The following is a 25352-nucleotide window of genomic DNA, read 5'->3' as shown; positions in this document are numbered from 1 at the left end:
TGTGGTCCTAATCCATTCCCTTGCCCTTTTTGCATTCACCAAAGACTTTATCTTTATTTCCACACAAGAGTAGACTGTGTTTCAACAGAAATTTAAATCAGCCATTTAACCTTCCCCTTCCTTATCTCCGCTGGCACTGACATTTCCATTAGCCTAAAGAGAGCATCTGTGGCCTGACACTTGACATTATTCCACTAGAGAGGAAGTCATAAATGATGTGGCTGTATACCATTATCAATGATAGGGAGACCTAAGAGACAGCGAGGTCATCACTGTATCATGGAAGAGGTGCCCTCAGTAGGATGCCGTTTATTGTTGTCCTTGCTGTAATAAGAGATATGTAGTCTGGGTTGCACTTGAATAAGCTCTTCCATTTCCCTCTTTCACCTCGAGGTTACAGCAATTAACTACAGCTCCAGCAGGATATTATTCTATGAAGATCAGTGTCAGCATGCAGATCAAATGTAAAACCAAATATCAGGGCTGTAAGGAAATATCAGCACATCCAGCAGAATTAGGACCTGAAACACCCCAGAGATGGATGCTCTGGAATACATATTTATTTAAAAGACTGATGTGCCATCACACATGTGCCATGTGAGCTGGAATACCTAGCATGTATGCACTACTGAAACAGAGACGCCTGCATTGGCTCGGTCATGTTGTGAGAATGGATGATGGCCGGATCCCAAAGGATCTCCTCTATGGAGAACTCGTGCAAGGAAAGTGCCCTACAGGTAGACCACAGCTGCGATACAAGGACATCTGCAAGAGGGATCTGAAGGCCTTAGGAGTGGACCTCAACAGGTGGGAAACCCTGGCCTCTGAGCGGCCCGCTTGGAGGCAGGCTGTGCAGCATGGCCTTTCCCAGTTTGAAGAGACACTTGGCCAACAGTCTGAGGCAAAGAAGGAAGGCCCATAGCCAGGGAGACAGACCAGGGACAGACTGCACTTGCTGTCAGTGTGGAAGGGATTGTCACTCCCAAATCGGCCTTTTCAGCCACACTAGATGCTGTTCCAGAACCACCATTCAGAGCGCGATACCAGAGTCTTTCGAGACTGAAGGTTGCCAACAGATGTGCCATCTTGCCTCTTAAAAACGAATGGTCCAGTCCTATGGATGTAACATATTTACTGAGATAATACACTTTGTGGTTGTTGCAAATGTGAGACTGCTGGCATGTGCTGAAAGCAGCAAGTGAAAGACAGGTCCACTGGAGCAAGTAGGGTTGTGCAGGGTTCAGGAGGGAGGTGGGTGGAATGGGAGGAGATGGGGTGGAAGGTGGGCTGATCAGGCCCGGGCAGGGAGCATGTTTGGCAACAGCAGCACATGCCAAATCCTAACGCCATTCCTGGGCCTGATCTGCCTTCAGGTAGCAACATGGACTCCTGCCAGCTATCGAGTTGATCCATGGCAAATGCTGGGGCTTACCTTACCTTTGTTTATTAAACAAAAAGATTTTCAGCCTTTGGAACATCAAGTGAGGAAGCAGTTCTTTATTGGTTGAGGTTACAATTTTTATTTGGTTAAATGTCTATCCTGGCTACCTATGGAGGAGTACAGGGTCACAACCAAGGCTGGCAAACAATGAGGCCAACTGAAAGTGCTTGCTTTGAGTGATGAGTTGGTTGGGAAGCTCTGCACCTGGTGCCTGCCTGCCACCCCCCTCCAGCCCCACCAAATGGCTTCCATCAGATCACCAATCCTTTTCCCAGTGAGAGTGAATGGGAAGAGGACTGGAGCAGCAGCAACAGCCCACCACTTCTGCCACTGCTGTTGCCGTCACTGCCTCCTCCTCCTCCTCCTCATCAGTCATCTGGCTGCTTTGAAGGTGGGCAGGGGAGGGGAGTGTAACCATTCAGAGCCTACCACTGCCCCATCCCTTTACCTTCAACTTCTGTTTGAAATAAGTGAATGAATGAAGGAGCTGGAAGTGGCAGCAACATTTATTTACTGATTTTGTGTGTGTGTGTGGGGGGGGCTGCATACTAGTAATGACATACATACCACATTGGCTCCCCAGTCAGGTCGACTCCCTGCTTCTCAGATTACAGCTGATCCTACTTAGACTGCCTATTGCCTGCTCCCCTTGAAAACAGGTAACTGGTTTAAAATGTTTCCTGTCATGGTGCGATCTGGATTAAGAGTTCAGTGCGATAGTAGCTGTCGCAAACATCACCCTTGGGGTAGGGAAGGACCAGGGGAGATTCCCAACCCAACCAGGATTTAACCCTCCTCCAATCTTACACCATCCTCCACAAACCCCCAAAAGCAATGTTTTTTTTTTATTTAGCTTACTCCAAGCCCCAGGTCCTATTAACATGCAACTCCTTGGTTAATAATTGCACCCAATTTTTCATGTAAAAGATTTTTATTTTAAGGGAGTTTCAGTTACTCCAAACAACACATTTACATGCATTACAGTAGCTAAAAACAAGAAACTAAAAAGAGGCTAAAATTACCATCATGCAGGTCTCTCAGCATTTTCAGTATAAAAGATGTTAACCCTCAGCTCCCTTCCTCCTGCTGTGAGTGTATTTTCAGGCACCCACGCCCAGGTTTTATTCTCTAAATTACTGATGCACTACACCTGGGCAACAAACACCCAACTTAATCCATCTTAAAGGGAAAGGCACTTGCCCTACCCCGTGACAGTAGCCTCTGTTAACGCCTGCCATGTTTGCACTGAAGCATGGGGAAAGTCACGCTGTCTCTACCGACATCCTCCTTGTTCTTGCAATCATTCAGTGTAATTTCAGCCCTCAACCTGCACGCTGAGCACCTGTCAAATTAATAAGTTGCTGATCTGTAATATTTGGTCTGTGCTGTAGGCTAGAATTTATACTACAATGCTTTGTGTCACTGCAATATTTTGTGCCAGTAATCTGCAGAATTTACTCCTGTCAAATTCAGAGAGTGCTATAATTGCTTGTGCAATTTTCCAAAATGACTAGAAATGATAAGCTGTGGGTCTGAAATGTATTTGGCAGTTGTAAAAAGTTGCATCTGCACTCCCTTTGTGTGGCGGAAAATGCAAAGGCAAAATTAACATATTTGTTAGAAATATTTCAGAGTTGAAACTTGCCTTGCAATGGAATTGAGGTTGATTCAAGCAACCCATTTTGGGAGCCACTTACTGGGCACATCATGAGCACTGAATTTGGGGTAAGGCTGCTATCTGATTACCATTACCATTCCTTACCATTACCATGCCTTACCATTCTGATATTGGATTAGAGGTGAAACAATCAGATAACCACTCCGTGGTGAGCATAAGATCCTGTCTCATACCAGCGATGGGCCGTGATGTGGTTTGGGAGGTGGACTTAGACCTGGAAGATCCAGGTTCGAATCCCCCTTCAACCATGAAGCTTCCTGGGTGACCTTAGGCCAGTCACTTTCTCTCAGACTCACCTACCTCACAGGGTTGTTGTGAGGGCAAAGGAAGGGGAGCAGCTGTGTACACTGCTCTGAGCTCTTTGAAGGAAGGGCGGTATAAAAATGTGAAAAATAAATAAAATAAACCTGAACTCGAGTGTGTTTTTCACAACTCATGGTGACTCAAGTCATGCATGTCAAAAACTCGGGCACTGACTCGGGACTTGGTGCTTTTACCCTAAAAATAAAAAGACTCTAAGACCCAAAACCTAACCAACTTTCCAGCACTGACATAGCTGTGCCAATGGGGCATGTGCTGCATCCTGCAGTTGGGTGGCAGACACTGAGGACTCCTCAAGGTAAGGGTATGTCTGTTCCCTTACCTCAGAGCTGCATTGCCCTTACATTGGTGCTGGAAAGTTGGTTAGGATTGCACCTTAATAGACTTAAGTCAAGACTCACTTTTATGTGTGTCTGTGACTCTGTTTTGTATGTGTGTTTGCTTGTTTTTTCCCCCTGCCCTTTCCATGACTTGTCTCGTTCCTTGAAAGGACTAGAGTCAAAATGACTCAAAAAATGCTGCTGGATGAGTCATGAATGCCACCCATTATGACTTGTGAGCAACACAAGTCAAGGGAGTGAAATCTTGGGACTTGATTCAGGACTTGGGGAAGTGACCTTGGCACATACTGAGACAACTGGACCATCAAGCCCAGTGTTGTCTATGGTTACTGGCAGTGTCTGCATATCTGATCCTTCAACCCTTCAATTTCTACTTAAAGCTTCTCAGGTAGCAGAGTTTGGAATGACTTCTGCCTGAGAGCTCGGAGACCTTCTTCCAGTTAAACTAGGTATGCAAAGCAGCTGAACCAATATAACCATTTTTATGGTCTCTGTAGACATGGGTTCCTGTCAATCTGTGTCTGTGGCCGGGAACACACCTATGAGATGTTCAATGGTCACCAGGGAGAGCAACAACCCCCATGTCTCTCCTTTCTTTCTCCCTTGAAAAACATAAACATGCAAGATACATGATGTCTTGATGTCTTGTGAGTCCCCGTCCCCCCCACATCTCCACTTTGTTGGCTGTGCTTGGGGCGCTAGACAAGTGCAATATGATGCCATGGCAAGTGTTTCACTTTTCTCAGTACAATTGGGAGAAAGGAGGAACAGACATGGGGCATCAGTCACTCATCAGCCCTACCATGTTGTTCTAATTTCTGTTCTTTGACAGTCACTGAACAAGCCTGTATTGACAGAGATCAGTAGGAAAAATCCTACTTGTCAAAAAAGAGAAGGAGCTTCCATAAAGTCACCCATTCTCATAGAATAAGAGCTTTATGATAACTGCGTTCCTGATGAAGTTGCTTGGCTTGAAACACCTTTTTTCCTGAGTATTCCTTCTTGTGAAGTACTATTCCACCTACAGTTGGATCAGTAGGACTGCAGAGAAAAGCATTTTCCACAATTGCAATGAAGACTTCCTTTCACTGCCAAGCTTTTTGTACTGATTGGAGCTGCAGTCAAAGAAACAGTTTCTAAGTTGTGGTGCCTTTATGCTCATAGCATTGTTTTCTCGCTTGGTTGCTTCTAGCGGCAGCATGGCCTGGAACACTGTCTGACGCCGCCTCAGGTCAGCTGTCTGCACAAAAAACGCAGCTACTTACCATGCTCCTCACACAGATTCTTCAGTTGCAGACGTGAGGACTTCTGGTTTGATTGAAAGGGACTGTGCAAATGAAGGGGCTCCTTCCCCGTAAATCAAACCAGAAGTCCTGCACATCCAGCTTGAAGAAACTGCATCTGGAGCAAGGTAAAGAGTTTGGCAATCCACTTTCCATTCATTTTTAGCCAGCAGAAAGTGGATCAGTATGAATTGCATCCATGGTAGGTTGGGGGGAAGTGGTGGAAGGGGCAAACTCAGTGCAAAGGGCCACCCTGTCACCTCTCATGACCTGATGCTGATGCAACCTGCGTCATCTTGCCTAAAGGGTGGGCTGCTTCTATAGTTGCTATTCTTTAAAAAAAAATTAGAATAATTTGTTACATATTAGGTTTGCACCTTTGGCTTTCCTCCTTGTGGGGAAAAACCTACTTGTTGGATAGTTAGACCAATTCTTGCCACTTCTTTAATCAACCTCCTCCTGGCATATGGGAAGAGGCTTTTTTGCCCTTCCTCTAAGGAGGCTGAAAGAGAGTGAACTGCCCAAGTTGCAGTGAACCCAATCCACTTTGGAGCGCAGTGGAAATTTGAACACGCTCTTCTTCATCCCACACTTAAACTCTAACCACTGCACCACATGGCTGCCAACATAGTTGAAGCAGGATGGTAGAAAAATAATGCCAGTGGTGGTTTTATTGCAAGTTGGGAACAAGATGATAAGACTTTCCACCTCTTCATCTATACATCATGAATTATTTTCACATAGAAACTTGTCCCCGTCCCCCCCGGAGAATTTGGGGTCACAAAATGAGATTAACTGGGGAGGGTGAGCAAGCAGTGGGCAGAAAGGTTAGTGATAGCGATAGGGGGACAAACTTTTCTGTACTCATGGAATGCATGCTCTTTGATTATCCAGAGTGCCATTTTCAGGCTTTCCTTCCTTTCTGCTCCACGTCTCCCTTGCCTCTGAGAGATGCCATGCAGCCAAGCACACTAGCTACAGGACAGGGCCCATGAGAGGAGGGTGCAGGGGTAATCTGTACCCAGGCCTAGGGTCTAAAAGGGGGTCTTGGAGCCAAAGGAGGGGGCCCAGAAATCTTACATTTTCAGATCTCATCTGAACTCACTGCCCGTGCAGGATGCTGGGGGCGTTACTGCCGCAAGCCATATATGCCGGACTGAGGAATTCATACATGACACTCTTTGACACAGTGTCAAATCTGGGAGGAAGCTGGCCTGCTACAGTAGCTTTTTGGCTTGTGGATATGCTTACCATGAATGTATGCATAGGAGCTCAGGGACACAGCTGAGGTTCTCCAGCTGCTGAAGAAGTAAGTTTTGGTACACACAGGTCACTTTTAATTCTAGTTTGGATCTAAATACAGTGATGCAAATTTTCTGCAATGATTTTCTATATTTAAAATATTTTAGAGAGACTTAGGAGTGGGTTTGGTTTTATGTATTACTGTATCTAGCTACAGACATTGCACAGGTAAGTAGACCTGGGCTCCACATTAGGAAGCCTGGTAGCCTAGTAGCCCAGTAGACTCTCTGGCTATCACCACCAGCCCTGTTTTTCCCTTCACTGCCCCTGTCTGCCTACCCCATCACCACCCTCCCCCACTTTGTTTCACCCCTCCCCCTTTGGGAAGGGGCCTAAAAGAAACTTTGTAAGCCCCAATAAAATTCCTCTTGGAGGCCCTGCTACAGGATCCACACCCATCCTTTGCTACAAAGATGTATTTCCCTGAAATAATCTTGGACTTTAGGACACAAGCATCATGCAAAACTGTCTGAACTTTCCTACACCTTTGGGTGCTTTATTTGTGCCAACAAAATATGTGTGTGGCATTTGTGTTGTTTAGACTGGGTCTAATGAATTAAAAAATGGTTTGTAGGTCCTATGCAAAATGCAGAAGTGAAATGGACAATTTTCAAAGGTTTACAGTCCAAGATTTAAAGGGGAGAAAAACCTCTCAAGGATGGGAAATGTCACTGGGCACATAGAAGAAGAGGCAGTGAATGAGAATAGGGCATTATGTGAGATAAGGAGTCAGACCACAGGAAGGAGATGAGAAGATCCTGGGTGACTAGCCAGCCGGACAAGCAAGAAGCCAAATTCAGCCAAGGGGAAGTAAGAAATGACAGTTAAATGCTTGGTTAGAATGCCAATAGCAACTCACAAAATTCATATTAAAGTCAAGGGCTTGCATCAAGTTTCTGACGCACTGCAATTCAATTTTTAAGCAGGAAATAAAGGATGCCATATATTAAAAAGTGCTGGAGATTCACCAACTGCCTGGGTTATGTTAGGGTACTTCTGCAACCAATGGGAAGCTAATTTTGGGACACACATAGCCCAAGACTTCCTGATTGGGAGGCAATTTGATGTCAATGACATGAGACCTTCACTGCAAAATCCATTTCATAATATCAGCCAAGCCACATATGGAATGCATGCAGTCATGTGCAAGTACATACACAGGCTATGAACCAACCTTTGAAAGGGAAGAATGTGGGATTTGCACAGGAACAAATTTAGGCTTGCACACACTCCAGAAAGGTGTTACAATTTCACATACTTTAGGGTCAAGCTAGATACGAGCCTAATTGTACCATGGCCGCATTGGATAGGAGGGAGTAGGTCTCTTTTCAAATAGCCAGAGGAAGAGACTACATAATATAGAAAAGCCACACCACGAAGCTAGAAGGTCATTGGTATTTTGTTCCTACTGTGACACCCCACCTTGCAGTATTTTTAGGTTAAGAAAACTTCCTCTGGCTTTCAAAAGAAGTTTTGTTAATCTAAAAATAACACACAATCAGGGTCAAAAGTGGAGGCAAAGAATCAACATTCCATACATGTGCCGTGGTTCCAGCATATTTTGTGCTCTCTTCCCCCACCTATTTGAAAATAAAACTAACTCCCCATCTAGTGAAAGAAGCAGATCTAGTTGGGTCATCACCATTTTTAAATAGGCTCTGGGGATATTTTGCAGCAGCTGGCAAATCCGGCTACAGAACACAAGCTGTATTTACTTTCACTAAAAAGGATTTGTTCTTTCAAGGAGTTGATCAATCAGACTGGTTCCAATTAAACCCTCCCGTTTATGCTTCGTGTTGAGCACAGAAGTTGTAATGCTGCCATTAAGGCAATGATTGCATTTTAAAGTGCTTAAGGTTGAGAGTGGATCATGCAAAATGTTTTCACCACTACATGCAAGATCAGGGACAGAGACAGTAGATGAAGTTCATAGTGAGTAGGAATGTAGGTGGTGTCTCTTTATCAAGAAAGACAAAAGAGGAAAGATTATTTGGTGGTGGGGGGGTGGTAAACAGTTTTAACTCTGTCTTTTTTTCCCTTGGTTTCTGTGGAAACTAATTTGAGTGGGTGTCCTAATGCTATGCTTAACAAAGATGTAGATCATCTCTAAGATGGCATTACAAATGTTACTTTTGAGCAAAAGGCTGAATTAGTTCTACTGTGTCACTGTCTGAGGGTTGAATTAGACAAATGCACACATCCTGAATGGGAACAGGAGAGTCTGATTGCTTTCAGATTAGCAGTATTCCAAGAGCATAGCCACTGGTGCACCGTGGCAGTGTGAACCTGGACTTTGGGGAAAGTGTACTTGTGAAAAAGAAAGCAAAATGTTGGATGGGGCTTCCTGTTACTTCCATTGTATATGCTGTAAAACTAGGTCTTACTAGGAAAGACCCATGGCAGAAAAAGACCCACGGCAGAAATTGGAGAAGTAACTTCCCTGTGAAGTGTCTCTGACTACTGGTTCATCTGACCCTTGACTCCTGAAGAGATCATGCAGACCAGCAACGTAGCTACAGACCCTGGAACCTGGGGGAGTAACAAAGTGACACCATGCAACATCATGACATCATGAAACATTGCAATGTCACTTCCAAGTTCTCTTGGAAGAGGAGGATCTGGCCACCAGCCCCCTTCCTCTTCCTTTGGAGGCTCAATGAGAGCCTTCCCGCATTGGGAAGCCGCCAAAATACTGAGAGGCAGCAGTGGTGTGAGGAATGGGGAGGCGAGGAAGAAGGAGGGAGGGGCGAGCAGGGTGATCTGGCTGATGACCCTTCCTCCTCCTTTCTCGCCTCCCCCTTCCTCACATCACTGCTGCCTCTTAGAGGTTCTAAGTGATCCCTAATTGAAATCAAAACACTAAGAGGTGGTAGCTGCCATCTTGCCTGGGCTTCACGTGGCACGCCCTCACATGACACTCCAGCATTGTACAAGGGGCAAATTCTGCTATATTTTTAATTGCTGTGAACCCATGAGACAGAGCAGGAGAAACATGAAAGAAATCAATGTACCATGGGGGTTTGTGTGTGTGTTTTGAAAAGGATACAACAGGAATATTGCTGCCATTTCCTGTACAACAAAGCTCTCTCTCATGCAGCATATTATCCTCTCCTGTTGAGACAGGATCATCACCAACACGATCCAGTACTAAAGTGCTGTTCAGCTTCTGGCTGATCAACCAGCAGCAACGGCAAGGTTTCCTACAAAGTCTGATTGGCGATTATTGTGACCAAGAGATCATTTCTACTTTATTTTACTGAAGTACATGAATTCCATAGCTAAGAACTGATTCGCCCAGAACATTTGAGAAACTAGACTAGAAATGCCTGTTGACATGAGCATGTAGGAAGCTGCTTTCTATAGAATCAGGTCTTTGATTCATCCAGCCAAACACGATCTGCTCCGATTATCAACGGCTCTCTGAGGACTCAGGAGCAGATCTCTTTCCAGCCCTACTGCCTAAGACTGCTTTTACTATTTGATTGGGGATTGAAGTTGGGATCTTCTTCATGAGAAGCATGTGCTTGATCATTTGTGACCTCTCCACTGTTTGTGGTTTAATAACATTTAATAATTTTTAAACGTATTTAATAATTTTTAAAACAAATTTTAAGAAAATGTTTAATAATTTTTTTTTTAAATTGCCTAATATTCAAAGCTTGGCTAGCCTTTCCAGACCCTGTAATGTGTGTGCTACCTTTTGACTATGTCATCTGCCTGTCTTGAATCACTTTTTGTACACTGCTTAGATCAGGGGTTGGCAACCTATAGCCTAGGGCCTAGATCCGGGCTGTCACCCAGTCATCTGGCCTGTGTGGTGCTGGCTTGGGAGGCAACACCTCCTGATGAATTAGCCACTTGCTGGACAGGGAATGGCAAAGCCTGGGTAGGCAGCTCTTCCATTTCCTATCCAGTGCATGGAAAATTGAGTGGGTGACTTTGCCTCCACGCAGAGCTCTGCACAGCCACTTCCAGGAGCTCAGTAATCCGCAAGTTCAGATGATGTCATAACAGACCGTCTAGCCCCTTTGCCCAAAAATGTTGCTGAACTCTGGCTGACCCCCTGGTGACCACTGCCAAGGCATTAGGTTCTACCTTCACCTGCATCATCTCAAGTCATAGTTTTTGCAAGGAGAGGACCGCTATAATCCAAGAACAATGACACAACCCACATGTACAGGAGAGAAATGGACAGGGGGGAACTTGGTATTCATTGATTTGGTATCCACTGATTTGACTCATCATTGATACTGAGGTCCACCTTTAAATGCCTTGTAACGAGAAAAAAAGCACTAAAATCCAATTTCCTACCTTCGTGTTGTTAAATAATTATAATTTCATTCCATTCGATTCCATTATTCACCCCATCTAGTGGCTGAATGAGGTATAGTTGTATATACCAACAGCTGGGATCCAATATGATTCTTGTAGAATTGGTATTTTGTGCTCTTGTTGGCCAGACCCAGTCAGTAATCTGACAACTGCAGTGTAAATCAGTTGTGATTTCCAGCATGCTTCAAACGTAGTTCCATATAGCATGTATTTCAGTATCTAATCTGGATTTAATTAAGGCATGAGTTACCAAGATTAGGCACTCCTTTTGCAGGAAAAAAGCATAGTTGGCAAACCAACTGCAGCTGGTGAAAAAACACAGCTAAGCTGAAAATCTAGATGCAGAGCCCTATTCATGAGCCATTCCCAAGCTGTGAGCCTGGAAGCTCACACTCCCCTCCTTTTAAGGGGAGTGTAACCCTGTCCAACACCTGCTGTATACCCACCCCCAGATCAACTATATTCCTGATCTATCACTAACATCTTATCTGATTTAATTTTGTTTACTCTCATGCAGCCCATCATGTGTTCCAGACACTAGTTCTGCTACTGATTACTGTCATGAAGTGGCGTCACTAAGATTTGCGTCATAAGAACATAAGAACATAAGAACAGCCCCACTGGATCAGGCCATAGGCCCATCTAGTCCAGCTTGCTGTATCTCACAGCGGCCCACCAATGCCCCAGGGAGCACACTAGATAACAAGAGACCTTATCCTGGTGCCCTCCCTTGCATCTGGCATTCTGACATAACCCATTTCTAAAATCAGGAGGTTGCGCATACACATCATGGCTTGTACCCCATAATGGATTTTTCCTCCAGAAACTTGTCCAATCCCCTTTTAAAGGCGTCTAGGCTAGACGCCATCACCACATCCTGTGGCAAGGAGTTCCACAGACCGACCACACGCTGAGTAAAGAAATATTTTCTTTTGTCTGTCCTAACCCGCCCAACACTCAATTTTAGTGGATGTCCCCTGGTTCTGGTATTATGTGAGAGTGTAAAGAGCATCTCCCTATCCACTCTGTCCATCCCCTGCATAATTTTGTATGTCTCACTCATGTCCCCCCTCAGGCGTCTCTTTTCTAGGCTGAAGAGGCCCAAACGCCGTAGCCTTTCCTCATAAGGAAGGTGCCCCAGCCCCGTAATCATCTTAGTGGCTCTCTTTTGCACCTTTTCCATTTCCACTATGTCTTTTTTGAGATGCAGCGACCAGAACTGGACACAATACTCCAGGTGTGGCCTTACCATCGATTTGTACAACGGCATTATAATACTAGCCGTTTTGTTCTCAATACCCTTCCTAATGATCCCAAGCATAGAATTGGCCTTCTTCACTGCCGCCGCACATTGGGTCGACACTTTCATCGACCTGTCCACCACCACCCCAAGATCTCTCTCCTGATCTGTCACAGACAGCTCAGAACCCATCAGCCTATATCTAAAGTTTTGATTTTTTGCCCCAATGTGCATGACTTTACACTTACTGACATTGAAGCGCATCTGCCATTTTGCTGCCCATTCTGCCAGTCTGGAGAGATCCTTCTGGAGCTCCTCACAATCGCTTCTGGTCTTCACCACTCGGAAAAGTTTGGTGTCATCTGCAAACTTAGCCACTTCACTGCTCAACCCTGTCTCCAGGTCATTTATGAAGAGGTTGAAAAGCACCGGTCCCAGGACAGATCCTTGGGGCACACTGCTTTTCACCTCTCTCCATTGTGAAAATTGCCCATTGACACCCACTCTCTGCTTCCTGGCCTCCAACCAGTTCTCAATCCAGGAGAGGACCTGTCCTCTAATTCCCTGACTGTGGAGTTTTTTCAGTAGCCTTTGGTGAGGGACCGTGTCAAACACCTTCTGAAAGTCCAGATATATAATGTCCATGGGTTCTCCTGTATCCACATGCCTGTTGACCTTTTCAAAGAATTCTATAAGGTTCGTGAGGCAAGACTTACCCTTACAGAAGCCATGCTGACACTCCCTCAGCAAGGCCTGTTCGTCTATGTGTTTTGAGATCCTATCTTTGATGAGGCATTCCACCATCTTACCCGGTATGGATGTTAGGCTGACCGGCCTATAGTTTCCCGGGTCCCCCCTCTTTCCCTTTTTAAAAATAGGTGTGACATTTGCTATCCTCCAATCCTCTGGCACCATGGCCGTTTTGAGGGACAAGTTGCATACCTTAGTCAAGAGGTCTGCAACTTCATTCTTCAATTCCTTAATAACTCTTGGGTGGATGCCATCAGGGCCCGGTGACTTATTGATCTTTAATTTATCAATGAGGTCTGAAACATCTTCTCTTTTAACCTCTATCTGACTTAACTCCTCAGTCAGGTGGGGCCGTTCGGGCAGCGGTATCTGCCTGAGGTCTTCTGCCGTGAAGACAGATGCAAAGAACTCATTTAATTTCTCTGCCATCTCTAAGTCTCCTTTTATCTCCCCTTTCCCTCCCTCACCATCCAGAGGGCCAACCGCTTCTCTGGCAGGTTTCCTGCTTCTAACGTATTTGAAGAAGCTTTTATTATTCCCCTTAATGTTGCTGGCCATGTGTTCCTCATAGTCTCGCTTGGCCTCCAGTATCACCTTCTTACATTTCTTTTGCCACAGTTTATGTTCCTTTTTATTCTCCTCATTAGGGCAAGACTTCCATTTATGGAAGGAAGCTTCCTTGCCCTTCACAGCCTCTCTAACTTGGCTGGTTAGCCATGCGGGCACCCTCCTGGATTTAGCGGAACCCTTCTTTCTTTGCGGTATACACCTCTGCTGGGCCTCTATTACTGTTGTTTTAAGTAGCCTCCATGCACTCTGGAGAGATTGGCCTGGTATTCTTCCCCCAACGTGCACGTCAAAACAGATCGCAGCATGATCACTGTTCCCCAATGGCTCAGTAACGTTTACATCTCTAACCAGGTCCTGTGTACCGCACAATATTAAATCCAGAGTCACCTGTCCTCTGGTGGGCTCCGTGACTAGCTGATCTAAGCCACAGTCATTTAGCACGTCAAGAAATCCGTTTTCCTTATCGTGACCAGAACACAAATTGACCCAGTCAATATGAGGATAATTGAAGTCCCCCATGATTACAACCCTGTCCCCCCTTGTCACCTCCCTGATCTGTTTCCTCATTTCAAGGTCCCCATCCGATTTCTGGTCCGGAGGACGATAGCACGCCCCCAGTATTACATCGCTGCACAAGCCTGGTAATTTAACCCACAGAGATTCTACGGTGGAGTCGGACCCACCTTCAGTCTCTACTTTGCTGGATTCTATCCCTTCCTTAACATAAACGGCCACCCCACCTCCAACACACCCCTGCCTGTCCCTCCTGTAGAGTTTATAGCCCGGGATTGCGGTATCCCACTGATTCTCTGCATTTCACCAGGTTTCCGTTATGCCCACTATGTCAATATTTTCCCTTGTCACCAGACATTCCAGTTCTCCCACCTTTGCTCGTAGACTTCGGGCATTCGCATAAAAGCATTTGTACACGGAATGCCCCAGGATGCGCTGCTTATTCGCTCCTTTGTCCCCGCATCCTCTCATTGTGCCAAACCGTCCATCACATCCCATCACACTACCTTTCCCAATTTCTTCTCCTACTCTGCCTTTGTCTTGTTGTTCTCTAACCTCCCCATCCTCATCCCATAGGGATGAGGAGTCCCGAACTGGATGCCCCTCGGCTCCTGTCGGCCTTCCCCCAGGGATCAGTTTAAAAGCTGCTCTGCCACCTTTTTAATGTTATGCACCAGCAGTCTGGTTCCATTCTGGTTCAACTGGAGCCCGTCCCTCTTGTACAGGCCCCGCTTGTCCCAAAAAGTTCCCCAGTGCCTAACGAATCTAAACCCCTCCTCCCTACACCACCGTCTCATCCACGCATTGAGACACCTGATCTCCGCCTGCCTAGCTGGCCCTGCGCGTGGAACAGGTAGCACTTCAGAGAACGCTACCTTTGAGGACCTGGCTTTCAGCTTCCTGCCTAAAAGCCTAAATTTGGCCTCCAGGACCTCCCAGCTACACTTGCCCACGTCACCCGGTGCAGGAGGCCTGCGCATCACCCCATGCAGTGGGCAGGGCAATGCCCCAGGTGGTGGGCTCGGTGATGTACCATCGCCCTGCCCCCACTGGTTTTTTGGCGGTACCTATTGTTAGAACACAGATATGTCAATGTGGTTTGTTTCATTGCATTCTGCATGAAATTACGCATTGATTGATACAAAACATGATGGTCATATTCCTCCAAATTCTGATTTTAGTGATTTTGAAAACTGGTAGAGTCGCACACGCACACACCCGTGTCAACTTACTAACACCTTATGGCAGCAGTTCTCAAACTTTTAGCACTGGGACCCACTTTTTAGAATGACAATCTGTCCAGGACCCATTGGAAGTGATGTCATCGCCAGAAGTGACATCATCAAGCAATTAAAATAAATAATTATAAATAATTAAATTAAAATAAAATAATTAAATAAGGGGGAGCCAGTCCTGTTCCACCAAGTGAATCTACTCTGAAGTAAGTCCTATTGTGGTCAGTAGGGCTTACTCTCAGGAAAGGGTGAGGGATTGCAGCCTGTGAGCCCAATCCTATGCATGTCTACTCTGAAGTAAGGAGTACTTCAGAAGGCAGGATGTCTGGCTCAGTTGGTAGAGCGGCCGCCTTGTATGCCTGAAGATCTGAGGCTGCCAGTTCGAAACAACCAGAAATACCTGAGAACTGATGACAGGCTGATATACTGATGAGCTGACCCTCGGTGGCAGAGAAGAGTTGCCGTCAAGTGGAACATGGGAAGCGAAGGGCCAGAAAGAGGCTAGACCGGGAAGGAATCCAGCTGGAACGAGGAGTTCTATGAAAGACTAGAACTATTCAATTGTAAAAATCCCTATGTAAACCACCTTGGATTAACTTCTGATGAGAAATCTGACGACCAAAGAAAGGCGGTATATAAATAGCTGTATAAATAAATAAAATAAATAAGTATGTCCCATAGTGGTCAATGGGGCTTACTCTCGGGAAAGTGTGGATAGGATTGCAGCCTGTGAGCCCAATACTATGCATGTCTACTCTGAAGTAAGTCCCATAGTGGTCAATGGGGCTTACTCTGTAGTCTGCCTGCAATAACAACCCCCAAAAAGAATCAGTGAGATTTCCAGCCCTCCCAGTGCCCAATTTAAAGTTCTTCTATTTCAGGCACATCAGAATAAAGACCTATCTGGCTTTGCAAGTGCAAAATAGAAAACTTTCCCCTTACCATGCAAGCTTCTTTTTCGTTCTTTTTAGGGGGGGGGAGGTTGCCTTCTGGAGCAGCTCCATCGGATCAGGACCCTTCTGGTGTCCTCACATTCCCCTTTGCCTGGCCTGACCACCAGCCAAGGCTAATCTGCCTACTCGCAAGTAAACACGACTGTGAGGCTGCTTTGCTTTCCATAGGGCTCCATAGACTGGGAGGGAGGCAGCTGGGAGGGAGGAACCTCCTTCTCCTGTGTTTTTTGGGGCTGCACTCATTAGATGAAGACCATTCTGATGTCCTTGGAGCCTCTCAGCCTGCCTCAAGTCAAGTCTGCCTACTCGTGAGTAAACACGGCGACGTGGCTTCATTTCAGGCTCAGACTCGCAGCTGGGAGGGGGGAGATTCTCAGGTTTTTTGGGGGGGCTGCATTCATTGGATTGGGATCATTCTGGTGATGTTGGATTCCTCTCAGCCTGCCCTTTCCGAAGGACTATGGCAAGTATGCCTACTCTTGAGTAAACACGCGATACTGCTCACTATCACTTTCCATAGGGCTCCATGCATTTTTTCCTTCCAGTTTTTTGGCCATAACTTTTGAACGAAAGGAGTGATTTCAATTCTGTTTTTTTGCACTTCACTCTGCTGGCCATTCCACATCCAACGGTGTATGGTGTGACATGGTAGCTCCTAACCCTGCAATGTTAGCGCATCCTCCCCCAGGGCGCGTCACCCCTGGTGCGTCACCTGGTGTGGCCCGCACCCCCTGCACCTCCCCTAGTGATGCCAGTGTATACCAATGCATTCTGGGATGACAATAGAGGAACAAGAAACCTGGAAGTGGGTCTTTAAAGCTTTTTTGTTCACTGATTTTTTATCCACTGGTGGTTCCAGAATGGAACCCCAGAGGATAACAAGGCACAACCTGTATTGAAGAAATTAATGACAGACCCTATGTCATTAATTTCTTCAATTGATTTGTCACCTGCATCTGCAGATGTGCCCAGCTATTCACACATAGTGCGGTCATTGCACATCATATCATATCTGGGGTGTGTGAATTTGGCACGCATACCCACTCCTCCTCCATGCATCCACCACAATTTGTCAGTGTGTACACTGGCCCTTTGGGAAGTAGGATTCAGCTGCTTTAGTCAGTATGGAAATTGTTGAACTGGTCAAGGTTATTCCATTTCCATTGCAAATTCACCCTCGTCTGATTGTTCCAAGGACAGGACTGGATCAAAAAACAACGTAATCTTAATCTGTATGAACTATGGGAAAATTATCAAAGATTGTTGCACTGTAGGATGGTCCCAAGTACTTTTAACTCCAAATGCCTACATTATGCTTTATAAGAATTGATTGTGGAGTGGTTTGCTTGTCAAGATCTAGTTATATATTTCCATTGTTGTGCATTTAGCAGCCGACTCCCACTAAATGTCAACTCAAGTTCAGTGTTGGAGAAATCCCAAGGGTTTCACTTTGGAAAAGGTTCTCACCTCCAGCTGTATAGTTCAATAATGATGTGGTAAGAAGTGCCTTTTGAAATATTCTGTACATGTTGTGCCCCTAATCATGACCATAATGATAGGAATGAAATCACCTTTCAATATTCACTGCTACAGAGAAGGGTTATTTCAGCAGTTAGTCCCTCAGGATACATCGGAGTGAGTTCAATAATGACTGTAACAACTAATTATTCCCATGCTGCTACAGTACCTCTCAGCTGTGCATAAAATGCCAGATAATATACAATACCAAAATAGGCAACCTCCTTCCCTACATATCTAACGCCATTTATAGCTGTCGGATATTTGAACATGAACAGCTTTCTAAATTAAACTTTTTCAAAAGAACACGAAACTTTTCTTTCCACCTCCAACTCTATTCAAAAAAGTTTGCAAGCCTGTTGAAAGAGAAAAGTCACATTTCAATAGGAGACTTTCCAAACAGAAGCATTTATACCTCTCCGAGATCAACAAGCTTTTCGTTAAGGAAATGCTCAGAAAGTTTCTCCCACTGAAATCACTGGGACTTAACTTTCCCTCAGTCAGACACAGGGTGCCTCTTGTAGAAAAACTAATTTTCATTGACTATAGTCATATGGTTAGATTGCCGTATGTGCTGTTGGGAGAAAAGCACTCATGCAGTCACAGATGCTTCAAAAGTTTTTATTGCAATTAATCATCTAGTTCAAGGGGTAAAGCAGTTTAAAATGGAAGAGTGGCCTGTGTTTTTAACCAGATGATTGGCTGTAATGAAAATTTCCAAGATACTTGCAGCTATGTCTATACTTCTTGCTTGTCCATGTCTGTCTAGGACTGTAACCTGCATATATCTGTGCAAATAATCACTGAGTAAAAGAAATTTAGGCACATGCTTAAATCCTTCCTTTTGAAATCAATGAAATTTTAAAGTGCTTCCCATTTATTTCAGTGGAAGGGAATTAAGTACATGCAAAATCAACACTTCCACTGAATTCAGTTGCCACTTAAAAATGTGGCTGGATCATTTGCTTCTGTGTTAAATAGGATATAGCATGTGGGCCTCCTCATGTCACACGCTTTTACACTGGATGTTGTCCCTCTTATTGCCTTGAAGCTAATTTGATTGATCAGGGCCAGCAGAATCTGCACTGATTATGACTATAAGACACTGGAATCAGGGGTGTTCATGAGGTTTGGCCAGGTTGGCACTTGCTGAGGGCCCAGGCGCTTTGGAGGGGGCCACTGAACTGGGCTGATTCCTGAATCCCTCAATATTATTATCAGCTGAGAAACTCCAAGTTACTGCCGCTGCATCCAACACCCCATTTGAAAATGAGAATATCCCCCAGAGGCCTTGGGAATGGTCCTCTTGGTCATTGGGGAGGAAATTCTTCCTCTATGTGAGCTGATAATGGCCTTTAGAGGATTTACAAAACTGTCTTATACTGAATCAGATTATTGATCTACCAAGCTCAGCATTACCTACACTAGCTGACAGCAGCTCTCCAAAGTTTCACACAAAGTTTCTCTGCCCTGTTTGCTGATGCTAGAAATGGAACTTGAAATCTTACTGGAGATCTTCAGACAGAGGCTGGACAAGCACCTGCTGGAGATACTCTAGGAGGACTTCCTGCTACAGGCAGGGGTTTGGACTAGATGACCTTTTAGGTCCCTTCCAATTCTATGTTTCTATGATTCTATGAGATGTATGTCTATGAGACATGTCATACATGTCTATGAGACTGATATGTAAAGCACTTACTCAGCCACTGAGCAATGTGGCTATGGAAGGACAATGGCAAAGAGTAGAGTTGTTCAACTGGAAATGCAAAACTGTTTATATATGTTTTAAGCCGCCTGGAATATAATAAAAGTAAGCAGTGACTGCCAGGAAAAGACGAATATATGACTTTGGATTTAAAGCAAATCAATGGTCCAAGCAAAACAACAAATACCTTCAGGAAGCACAATAGGTCTAAGAAAAAGAATTGCAAACTAATTCCAAGAAATCCGTTTCCACCAAGCAAACAAAGACAACCCATGGCCTTCACCCATAAAGTTATAAGAAGGAAACATTTCCAGAGGGATTTTCAACCCTATGTGAAATCCAAGAGATAAAATCCAAATCTTGCCTCATATCGTTTATCCACCCTGTTAGCTACAAATAATTGATCCTGAAACAACAAGTTAGTGGTTTGTGGAGAAGGGATGACTGAGATAAGGCAGTGAATCCATTTGGAATCTGAAGTTATTAACTTTAGTGCAGAGACAGAGATATCATCACTGTCTTCCTTATTTCTTAGGTGTTTCTGGAGGAAAGCAATCTGGCAAACTGAAAGAACTAGGAAGGTCAAAAAGATTTTTTGTGTGTATAGCTAGTGTGACCTTTGTAACCAAATCACCATGCTATGGTAGGAGACTCTGTGGGCACCTCAAATACAGCACAGGCCTCTTTATGTTTATTTAGAAGTAAGTTCCATTGAGTTCAATGGGACTTACTCTCAGGTAACTGAGTATAGGATTGCCATAGTTACTTTGCTGAAACTGAGTAGGTCTATGTTGTAATCCTATCCACACTTATCTAGGAGTAAGCCCCATTGACTATAATGGGGCTTACTTCTGAGTAGACATTCCTAAGATTGAGCTGCAGGTCTAGATAGTACATGGGTGGGTAACTGTATGTATGAACTATACCGAACCCTGCGTATGATGCCTGGAATTTCATGGTAGAAGAAAGGTGGGGGATAAACATATAAGAATAAACACATACATACACACAACATTTATTTTCTGATGAGAGATTACCCAGGTACAGCACATGCCTATGCATATCTACTTGTTGAACTTCCATGCATATGGAAGTTCTATGCAACTTCTATGCATATCTACTCATTGAACTTCCATTGAGTTCAATGGGACTTACTCCCGGGTAGGTTTGCATAGGATTGCAGCCTAAGAATGAAATCCTACTGATTTTCTCTGCAAGTCATGCCTTTGTTATGGCTGCGATAACCAAAGACCTAAAGGACTCCAGGAAACATAGAGCTATATATAAGCTGAAATTTACACAGTCTTTCCAATGTCAGAGAATGTTCCACACACATATGGGCATTGTTTGTCATTAAAAAAACAAAACAAGGCAGCTTCTATGTCACACTAAAATCACTGCATGCATTAGAGGGCCTACATATCCAAAATCATTGAATTAAGGTGGTTATAGGATCAGATGTATAGGACTGATAGTTATCAGTTGCCCTCCTTGATATTGCATACATGTAAAGTACAAATCTCTACACATATCTGTGTGATGATGTTCTGTAGAATTTTCAGGGCTGGTTTTTATGAAACTTTTTTGGTACTCAAGCACAAACACACACACACACACACACACACACACACACACACACACACAAATGGCACAACAACAATATGAAGTGCAGGTATACATATGTAACCCAGTTCTCCTTTATATAGTGAGTAATATGTGCTTTATGGCACGTTTGCAACAATGTGCACTGGCAGTAAGCCAGCACACTGAACTCAGGATTGGGCTCTAAACAATGCAAATTTTGTTACTGTGCTATGATCCCTTTTTTGTACATCACTAGCTAGCAAACAAGCTGCCAGCAATCATAAGTCCCATTTGCTCTCTTTCTCTCACTTCCTTGAAAGTGTAGAGGACCAAACCTTCAGAAACCCAGTCTTGTTAGCTACGAAAATAGCCTCTGAAATTGATATACTTCATCTAATCAGATGTCCATTTGTCTGGGAACTGCTGGTCCATTTCTGTTATGTCTGCTTCTGTGTTGCATCAGTCATTCATTCAGAAAATCCTTTGCTGGAGTTCTCAAGCCACCCAGAAAATCAAGGAAAACCATGCATCTCCATTTAGTCAGAATTCACTCATTTGTCTTCTGACATGTAGTGTGCACACTGCAGTAGAGTCTACTTATTGCTGTGTAAAAGGCATATGTACATTGGACTGACAGGTATGCTGCAGCAGATTTGTGCTTTGCCAGTGACCCATGTTAATGAAGGCATAAGTATGCCACTGGAAGGTAGTCTTCTCTGGATTCAATTGTGATTGGAAATGAATGTGAAAACCAGTACTAGTCTTTTTAACAGACATTTGAAGTCAGGAGATGATGAAACAGCAATTTGACTGCACAACCCTATCCAATCCAACTGTGCATGCCCACAGCATGTGGGGGTTTGACAAAATGAATACACCAGCTTTTTCCCAAAAAAAAGTGGGAGGGAGAGGGAGAGGACAAGTGCAAAATGAACTTGTCATGGGGGAGGATACCGGGGAGGGGAGCCACTACTGAGAAGGCTCTCTCTTGCATCCCCAGAAACTACACCTCAAACAATAGTGGGAGGTGCCTCTCAAGAAGATCTTGGGGCCCAGGAAGACACATGTGGAAGAAAGTGATGCTTCAGATGGTTGGTACCACTGCTGATCAGCTAACAGGGCTATATGTGTACAGCTGCCTGTACACAGTGGTGTCTCACCCAAGGTCCAAGGAAGTCTCCTACCACATCCTGGAATGAAAATTAATAATTTCCTCTCCTCCTGTCTCCTATCCCCTCCAGCTCTCCAACAGAACCCTGGGAGAAAACTGCAGACTTGCTCTGTCTGTAAAATATGAAGAAATGAATGGGTAAAGTAATAGGATGACTTTCTCTGAAATAGGTTATAGCTTATAGAAAGTTTCCTGGCATTTGTGCAGTGGACAGGTCTCAAGGCAGGCGACAGTAGCTGGCTGCTGCCACTATATTAAGGGAGTGTATCAAACCAAAGATTCCCAAGGGCCTCAATTAAAGGGCTTTTCAGAACAGGGTAACTTTCAACTTCTTTCAAGTGCTCAAGAAATAAGTTGGACAACTGAACAGAGCGTTCAGTGACATTTACTGATACCTAAGGTTTGATGTCGTTTTATTGACAGTCACTGCTTCCAGGGATGCTTGATAACTCAAATGTAAAGCACCACTTTTCTCTCCCTTCACTGACATTTTTCTGAATATACAAACAGTAAAGGAAAAGGGAAGCTTAAATACCAAGCTTTGTACCAAGCTTTGTACCAAGCTTGGACATGGACATTCAGAACCTTTCCTGTTAACGAAGCATATCGTTTAGAAGCTCACCAAGTGGCAAGAAATCCCTTGACTCAGTTACAGCTCAATTCAATCTAAATGCACCCACACCGATGCAGTCATACTACCAGAGCACACCACCTGGGAGCAATCCTGTAGGTAAGGAAACATTTGTTCCCCAGCTGCCAAAGGTGCGATGGGTAGACCCAGGAAGCAGGTCATTTTCTGGGGTTGCACCAAAGTTACCACCTGAACCCAGTCTTGCTTATCTTCCAGCAGGTGGTGAAAACAATTTATTTCAAGGGGCTTTTGACTCTTTTCATGGGAATATTTTAAAGGGATACGTTGTCTGTTTCTTTTATGTCACTCTTCTAAATATTTCTAATTTTTTACTAATGTTTCGATAGCATTAGCCACTTTGACGATGGTTTAGAGGGGAAGGTGGAATGATAACACTTGGAAACTAGGAATAAAATGTTTTTTGCAGTTCTAATCCTGCCACAAAATCAGAGGGTTTACGGAGCCCATGGTGGGCTGAGCTCAGTGGTCATTCAAAACCAGTCCAACCTCAAGCACCTCAGCCACCAGCATGGACTGAGGGTAGAACTGACACGTTCATGAGGCAATGACCTCAAGCAGCAGATGGGCAGGGGGTGTTTACCTCCATCCTCCCATCTGCCTCCATGGCTCAGCAGGCACCAAACCCTGGCCCGTGGGCCAGATCTGCACCTGGAAAATGCCTTCCCTATCATGCGCAGTGCTTACCATTCTGCTCTGCTGCCTCTTATCATCCCATCCGATCTCCTCCCTAAGTCACTCCGGCCAGTCGCATGGCAGGCACCAGATTTTATCTCCCTCTCTTTGAAATCTTCCTGCCCCTTCTCTCTCACTGGACTTACACCTGCAAAATGGCTGGTGTGGGTCCAAGGAGATCCATAGGCAATTGGGCAGCTTACCAGGGAGTGAGTAAAAATCCAGTGCAGCCTCCATTGCTATAATATGGCGGGGGATAGGATTGGGCAGACAATAAAAGTAATTTTTTGTGTTACTCTATTAAAAACGACCGGTTCCTGAGAAATGCCATAGTGCAGGCCTTTTTCTAACGACATCCTGTTACTTTTGGCTTTATCTAAATGGCAGCTTTGCTTTTCAGGCTGTAATGGCTTTGAAAATATCAGGTTTCCAGTATTTTAATTTATTTTTTTCTAAATCAGATCTTACCACTTATTTTGACGGAAACTCATTTGTCAGCGTTTAAGAAGCATCACTTTCTGAACCTCTATTATCTATTCATATTCAAAAGCAAGACCCACAAAAAGTTAATTTCTTACACTTAGACAGCTGACAAATATTGCAATGACTAAAGTCTAAAGGAGCGACATTTACTTTTTTAAAAAAAGTTAATATGCCTGAAAATGAGTTTCTGCTGGCAGGGGCCTTTGCTGATGGCATGTGCGTGAAGAAGAAAGTTGTATAATTCCATGAAACGTTAGTATTACTTCAGATGTGGTTCAGTACTTTCTTTGACCCCAAACTACTCTGTCAAATAATGCATTGTTGGAAGGAATACACTATTAAAGCATTACAACGAAGGCATTGCCCTTCAGTGATATAGCACCCACATATAGTTGTACATCAATGTACATACCATCAATGATATAGCACTTATTTTGGATCTCCTCATGAAATTTGCTTCAGTACTTATTTGGTTCTAATTGGATTAAGCAGTGATGTATGAAGAGGGTGGCTGGGGGTGGTGGTCCTGGGTGTCAAGCTGCAGGGGGTGTCCTAGAGGTTGCCCCAAACTGATGGCAGCAGTGGGGGTTACCCTGGCTGCAGCTATGATTTGTTTCATGCTGGCCGCAGCCACTCACAAGAGAAGCATGTTTATTGGCATGGTTATATATACAAAGTTTTTATATATATGAAGTTTGCTGTCTACATTTCTTCTCTGGCCATTATTATTATTCATTTCATATCATGTAATTTTCCATTGGGGGTTGCCAAAAAATGTATGGGGCCGGGTACCAAATGATCTGAGAATGACACTGGGATCAAGTCATGTGTGTCCATCATATCTGTCTCCTTTAGAAATCCACGGATGTAGGAAGTTCATGCAAGGCTACATGCCATGTGTGTCATCACACAGCATGAAATGACACTGCCCTCAAGAACAGGGCTGGCCCAAGACCTCCTGATGCCTGAAAAGGTGTGCTAAATCTGCCCCCTCCTTACCCAATGATTGACCATCCTCTGCTCTTTCCACTCTAATGTTCCTGCTCACCACTCCCCTCTACTCCACTCTTCTCTGTCTCCCCTTTAGAAACTGGCAGTGAGTATTGGGCCTGAGTAAAATTGTTGTGGTCCCTTCCAAATTGGTTGAAGTAAGAAAATCTCTTCACCCACCACCATCTTGCTTTTGGGTGCAACTCAACTTTAAACGTACTAAGTCAGAACTAGCTGGAACAGTGCAGGGGTGTGAACAAAGAAAGAGCCCTAAGACATTGGCCAGCACCTTGAACAATGGAAGGGTGACTTCCCAGAACCGGCTTTGCAGCTGACTAGCCCAATGGGGAAAAGAAAGCCAACCCAGGATCAAATAGCCTTGTTAAATCCAAACTTTCTGGTACGAGGAGGACAACATTCTTGGCGTCCTGTTATAAGGACCAGCAAAGGACAAGATTGGAGGAACATCTGATCTGGTCCTCACAGCCAGGGTGAAGTTGCCTGTCCAATGAAAAGGTAGGAAGAAAGTTCCCTGGCTCTTATAGTGTTAAATAGGGCCCTCACTGTGTGCAGGAATGAGGTCAAACTGTTATTTTGCAGATCTGTTTATGAAATGAA

Source organism: Tiliqua scincoides, chromosome 2 (assembly GCF_035046505.1).
Source record: "Tiliqua scincoides isolate rTilSci1 chromosome 2, rTilSci1.hap2, whole genome shotgun sequence".
NCBI lineage: Eukaryota > Metazoa > Chordata > Lepidosauria > Squamata > Scincidae > Tiliqua > Tiliqua scincoides.
The sequence above is the reverse complement of the archived record's forward strand: the minus strand, read 5'-3'. Positions refer to the sequence as shown.